Source organism: Trachymyrmex septentrionalis, unplaced genomic scaffold, assembly GCF_001594115.1.
Source record: "Trachymyrmex septentrionalis isolate Tsep2-gDNA-1 unplaced genomic scaffold, Tsep1.0 scaffold13, whole genome shotgun sequence".
In the NCBI taxonomy this organism is placed as follows: domain Eukaryota; kingdom Metazoa; phylum Arthropoda; class Insecta; order Hymenoptera; family Formicidae; genus Trachymyrmex; species Trachymyrmex septentrionalis.
Window position 1 is genome coordinate 6,815,404 of NW_017304438.1, and position 5,928 is coordinate 6,821,331.

Consider the following 5,928-nt stretch of genomic DNA (forward strand, 5'->3'; position numbering starts at 1 on the left):
TATCAAAACAGCGCGCAATCCAATCTCTTGAATTAAATAATATTTTGTTATTTTTTAATTTCTATGTGTCAAAAGTGTAGATCAATTCTGTTGAATTGTTTAGTTTCAATGTAAACAACATAAACTAAATTTGAGACAGATTTAACATATTTCTTGAATTAAATTATTTAATTCATGAAATTAAAGTTTCAAATTTAGTTCACATTATTTACTATTAAACTAACTTCATTGTTTTAGTTAAATTAACAACATATTGAGTTGGAAACTTATAAAAATGATTCGAAATAACTCAAATTGAGTGTAATTTGACAGTGTATGAATTTAACAGTGTAATCTTAATTAAAAATAAGTTGAAGTAAGATACTAAATATATAGGGAAGAAGTGTATATACCTTTATTTGTTGTAGGATTTTGATAAAATCGCTCATGGCCAGACTCTGTTAGACAAAACGAACGCTATTCGGACCAGGCCACGTTGACTCTTCTTCGCCAGCCGCGTTTTTCTGCATCCGATCCTTCCTCATTTTGTCGTATCTTCTGCGGTTCTGCGAGGGACGGTAAACGCAGTGACTTGGCCGCGCGTTCGTTCGCGCATATCGTTTTGTGATCTCATTTGCTCGTAATGCAATCTTGGAGACATAGCGGTCGGACGATCGCGTCTCGACCGTTGCGATTGCACGTCCGTTATTGCGGATCGACGTACAACACTGTCGGCTCTGTGTGGCCATTAGTCCCGTGTACCACGACGTAGGCGTAATTAGGAAAGGGAGAGAGCACACAAATACTTGTAAGCTATATTCCATCGAAAACGATGTCGTGCTGCACGTACAACGCGATCGTAACGAGTCTTGTTGGACGTAATCTTCTTCGCTGATTACTTCGGTAATGAAATACGACGGTATTTATCAAGCGTGGAGCTCGGTCAAGCCATTACTGTCCGCTCGGCAGTAATATTTTTATATTTCCTTTTACTACTCGTACCGATTTTCCTCTTCGACATATCTTCTCTCTGCGAGAGAATTCGCTTTACTACGCTTTAGACGCTAATACGCTATCCAATATTGAAATATTCCGTTTTATATATAAAAAAAAATATTTGAACCTTTTTCTCTTTCTCTCTCTTTCTCGTACAGTTTTTGCAACTGCATTTTACTAATTATTTACGTTCTATCTTTCTCTTTTCGTCTCAATTTATTTAATTCAATCGCCTTTAATTAGCGTTTATTATTAAATTTACATACATTCCTTTCACTTCCTCGCGCTATATTACATTTTTTTTTTAACCACTCGCTCTTTAATCATTTACCGATGGCCGATGTATGAAAACCACGTTGGAAATCTCCTACTTCCATGTCTTTCATAGCACGAAAGTTACGCGTTAACGTTAGACGTTAACGCACATGCCGCGTCGTGAGACGTCGGTACTATTCAAGATAAATGGAATCTATTCGTTTCGGCACAATTACTCAAGGGACACGAATGCATCCACGGCTATGCCCCTCGATTCGGATGCCAACGTAAATTCTAGCCGCGATATATGAGGCGAGAGAGAGAGGCGGACTACGGAATGGCAGACGCGGGGCGGGACAAGGCGAACGGAAAAGGAATGGAGAAAAAGTAGTCGACATATTTTTGCACAACGAAAAATCGTAGAGGGTACATATACGTTAAACACGCGTATGTAGGGTTAATAAATTTCAGGAGCGCCAACAAGACCGTGTCCGATCGATTTTCGCTACCTTACGCGCGAGGAGAACGAGAATTACCCTGAGATTTTGTACATAATATATAGCGAGGTGAAAGTAGAGCGTGATAGAAAGAACGTGCGTGTCTGTGTATATGTGAACGTGCGGGTATGCGTGTTACCGAATAAAAAATATGAAAAGAGAAAAGGAAAAAAATAAAATGTTACGTTATAAGAAGATGATTGTAACGAGGACGAGCAGCTAAGTTGTAGAATTTCCTTCGAATAACGTCGCTCGCCGAAGTAGCTGTAAATACGAGGACGTGCGTTTCTCTAAACTAATTAAAGTAACTCCCCCTCCCCCTCCTCCCCAATGTGAAACGAGAGAGAGAGACGATCGATTTATCTCGTTTGAAGTCGTCCACGTGCTCGAAGTCGGATACGCGCGTATCCGGGATGTACGAATGATGAGCTGAGTCTCGAGCGGAAAAACGGAATGCCTACGGAGTGCCGGATGCCGGTTGAGACGACATTAGATCCTTATAGGGAGATTCCGTCGACCCTTGCCGGTGAGATCGGTTTCGCGATGATCGCCGAATCTTCGTGACGATCCGGTACGGCACCGTGTGTCACGTGCCTGCGCGCGGCTGCTCGCAATATTAATTACAATATTGATAATAACGCCCGTACATCGCACGCATGTTGCGTCGCGCGCACGTGCGTGCACGCGCTGCATCCACGAGAGGTCCGTATATTAATTAATATCCATCATAGTTATGATATTATAATGAATTATTATTTGTACAAATTTTATGTTGCAATATAAAATAAACGATGAAGCGACGATCTCCTGCGTCTTCGATTCTTCCCTCTTATTTCACTCTCCCCCCCGGCGAGTCTCTTGTCTCATAAGTCAAGAGCTACGATCGTTTTTATTTGCGAAAGCTGCAGAGAGTTCTTTGAATACATTTTCTCAATCTATGTTTTTTAATTATCATGTTTTATAATGTCTTGTTAAACTAAAAGAGAAAAAGGAAATGGTATGCTGTTATAGGATTATTATAATAAAGACGTGCAGCTAAGTTGTAGAGTTTCTCTCTAATTATGTCGCTCGCTAAACTAACTGCAAATACGAGAATGCACTTTTTTTCTGAATTAATTAAATAGCTCCAGTCGGCGCATATATAACTAAATATATCTTTTAAGTTAACTCATACAGCACAGATCATTTCAGGAATACTGTAGTAACATTGTAATAACGTACAGCCTTGGGCTACAAGTATAAAGCACTCTCAATTTATTGCATTTTCTTGAAAAAAAAAAAAAGCGATAATAGTAGCTAAAGGAAAACTAACAAAATATTAAAATTATGATAAAAATGACTGTATTATTTTCCAATAAAATTTACAATACAGCCAAGGCTGTATTAACAATGCTGCTGCAAGCTACTGTGTTGCATGTGATATCTCGAAAATTTTGCGTCTCGATGTATTTTGAGGAAAAGCTCGGCTCCAAACAGTTGGAATTTATGGAAAATCGGGTCCCAGATTCCCGCGTGCGATTTATATCACGAGGAATACGAACTATCGAGAGGTGGCCGTTACCTTCATCGACCTCCGGCATCGAGACATCGACCTCGTGTGCTCGATTGGCGCGAGCTTGCGCCGTCCACGGCTTTCTCCCACTTTGTGCTAGATAAAACGCTCTAAGGCTTTTCACCCTGTGCGATATCCCTTGTTTCCCTCGGAAACCGAGGCGATATTTTACAGTCGCGACGCGAACGGTCGGTGAAAAATGCGCGGGGCGGTACGTCGCTGGGAACAATCGATAACGGACAACGTGCAAGTTTCCATTCTTTCCAGTGACACGCGCGAACTGCGCGATGCGACGTGTAATATGTTGATGATACTGTCGGAACGCGAGAAAATCAGGTAAGAGAATAAGAAACGAGGAACGCAACGCTCCTCTCAGCCGTCGCGTCGAATTACACGGCACGCTCTTCTTAGCGTTACGATAATAGCTGCTTCGACGCGCGCGAGGCTCTACCGAGCATGCTCGGTAATCCATGCTTCGAAATCCTGACAGTGATTTTAATTCGTTACGATAGTAATAATGTTACGAAGCTAAATAATGCTACGGTAGTAACATCATCGAGTTTTCTCGCGTTCTCAGTCGAATAACGAGCATCGGGTATCTATTATAAATAATATCGATAGATGGAATCCTCTTGTTAAATCTTCCTTTAATATTCATATTAAACTATCCTTTATTTTAACGTAGAGTGTAGAATAAAATGAAAAAAATCGGAATATTTTTTTATTAATTTATGATAAAAAAATCCTGATGAAAATGGTTGATTGATGATAGATAATTGTGCAAGCTTGACGGTGAAATATTTAAAAAGTTATTGCAATCTTGTAATTAATAGTTAATTAAGAAATTAATTTATGACAAAAAATAATTTGTAATTTTTTAAACTGTGATTAATTCGTCTAATTGTAAAAACGCACGTAACTACTTTTGATTAAAACTGTTCTCAGTTTACCGAATAATACCGAATAATGCCGAAGAATGCTTCTATTATTTCTTGTCCTTGAGGTATTCCTCGAAATTGATTTTCCGAGACATAATAAGAGCCGAACAGCGTAAAGGCATTCAGTGGTACGGCATTCTAGTCGCGTGACCGACGACACCACGTGGTGTATCGAATCGCTACTCCGAAGTCGTCGTTTTTTCGGTGCTACAAAAACATTACGTGTATCTTTTGTGTGTGAAGTGAAAAGAAAATTTTGTTTATTAATATTCTATACATTGTCGATAGTATTAATACGCAACACGGAGAATAGAAGATTTCTTCAAGAAAAATACTAGTAACAACCATCGAGATAAGCGAGACGATGCGATAATTATTTATTAGTCACGAAAGTAAAATAAGTGTTGTATCGAGGAAAATATTGGAGCATTATAACTGATTATAATTCAAGCGTAAAATCGCCCAGTTTTGCGACATCTCTTTTATGAATCAAGACGCTGTATGAAAAATTTTGTGAACATCCGTGAGAAGTCTCGTTTCACCGGAGAAGTTATCGTCAACAAAAATGTCCGGATTTCAATCGCATCCTGTAGTCCAGACTTTATCTATCCACCGTTCTATTCGTACATGTAGATGTAAGATATCGACAAAAGTTTATTTTACTCGACATAGAGACCCAATCCAACCAATTCCATGATATTCTGCTAAATATATTTTATCTCGTTAAAGAATGTATTACTTAATCGTCGGTAGAAATGTTTACGATCCTTCTTTTATTTCGAATATTACGTAAAAATTATATGTTTTCTCGTATCTTATCCTGCTGAGAAAGAAATTATCGCCTTATCGTGCTAATGATCACGCAAATCCGTGTAAAAGTTTTCGCTTTCATTTTTTTTCCTTCCGTGGTTTAGAGATTACTCGATTAATCTCAAAAGTTCAAGATAATAATAGTTGCCAATGACACCAATGTGCCCCAGTAACAACAAATCGATCCTGTTATACGGGCATATTCACAGTCAGTGTTCAGACGATAGCATACGCGGCGTGTCGTTGCGCCGTATCGCTTGGTTACCGCGTGTGACATAAGCCATAAGGTATATTAATATTAGCACTGTCAGTATATCCGATTGCTCAACGATATCCAATTATTGAGGTAATTCAAGATCAACCTGACTCGAACAACATTAATTTACATTTGCTACTTAAATTATCTTTCCGTACACTGTTTTAAATATATTCAAGATCTCATCGCTCATTTAATGCTAATCTAATCTTAGCATCTACTTAATTAATATCGAAGATTACCGTCCACACTAAATGTAGAAAACTACGACAAGAATAGAATTATTATTTATTGCATTTTTGTATGCAATTATATTTCATTTATGTAAGTAGCTATTCATGTTTGTCTTTAATTCTGTAACATGTTGAGCAATCAGAGTGAACTGCAGGGTGAATCGGTTAAATTTATATTAATTCTTTTCTTTTCCAATTAATTAAGCTCTAGTTTATCCTAACATAAGATTTCAGTGAACAATTACATTAATAATATTTCAGCCTTGACCACAAATCTCCATAAGTTGACGTAAATCCTTTACTGTACTAACGAAAAATAAATTAAAAAACAGTTTTATTGAAAAAATAAAAAATTATTTTTACAATAATTTTAATATTTTGTTAGTTTTTTTTTTTTAATTTTTATTATTGC

General features: G+C 37.7%; 1 protein-coding gene across 1 annotated transcript in view; it reads left to right on the forward strand.

Moving 5' to 3' along the window:
* The first annotated feature begins 3,539 nt into the window (after positions 1-3,539).
* LOC108756910 (formin-2-like) overlaps positions 3,540-5,928 on the forward strand; it is a 10,232-nt gene continuing 7,843 nt past the window's right edge. Inside the window, exon 1 of the mRNA XM_018501080.1 lies at positions 3,540-3,615. The gene's annotated coding sequence lies outside the window, so the exon portion shown is untranslated. The remainder of the gene's footprint in view (positions 3,616-5,928) is intronic.